The sequence below is a fragment of the Callospermophilus lateralis genome, chromosome 1, assembly GCF_048772815.1.
Source record: "Callospermophilus lateralis isolate mCalLat2 chromosome 1, mCalLat2.hap1, whole genome shotgun sequence".
NCBI lineage: Eukaryota > Metazoa > Chordata > Mammalia > Rodentia > Sciuridae > Callospermophilus > Callospermophilus lateralis.
This window is the reverse complement of record NC_135305.1, coordinates 156,594,540-156,595,092: the sequence shown is the minus strand read 5'-3', so window position 1 is coordinate 156,595,092 and position 553 is coordinate 156,594,540.

The window sequence follows — 553 nt, the reverse complement described above, 5'->3', positions numbered from 1 at the left end:
AGGTTTTGTTCCTAACCTCAGTGCCTTGGTGCCTTGGTGCCTTCTCCTCGGCTGCTGAGGGAGCGGGCACTGGGCCTGGGCAGGTGGGGGTGAGAAGGCCGCCGCAGGAGAGGAACCAGGGGTCAGCACTTCAGTGGACCTTCGAGCAGGTGGCCAGAGGCGCAGCAGGGGGCGGGCCTGTGTGTCGCCCATGTGTCTCCATTCCCGGGGCTCCGTGCCCACGTCGGGGGCTGTGCGCCCACATGCATACCTCTCTGTCCCTCTCCCCGGTCAGCTGTCACTTCACAGCCCCATCCCGGGTGTCCTGCCTGAGCCACCCTCTGCCTTCCTGGGTGAGCTGAGCCACGGGGGCTGCCTGTCCCTGCAGGGGCCCAGCACAGGTTCTCTGGGAGGACTGGGAGGTCATGGGGGACACACTGTGGCAGGGTGTGGGCTGACACAGGCCCTGACTGCCCTGGGTCCTGCCCCACCCCCAGCACTGGATGGCTTTGCAGGTGGCCCCAGCTCCCAGCATCCAGGGTGACATCAGGGGCTGCAGGGACAGTCCCACCTG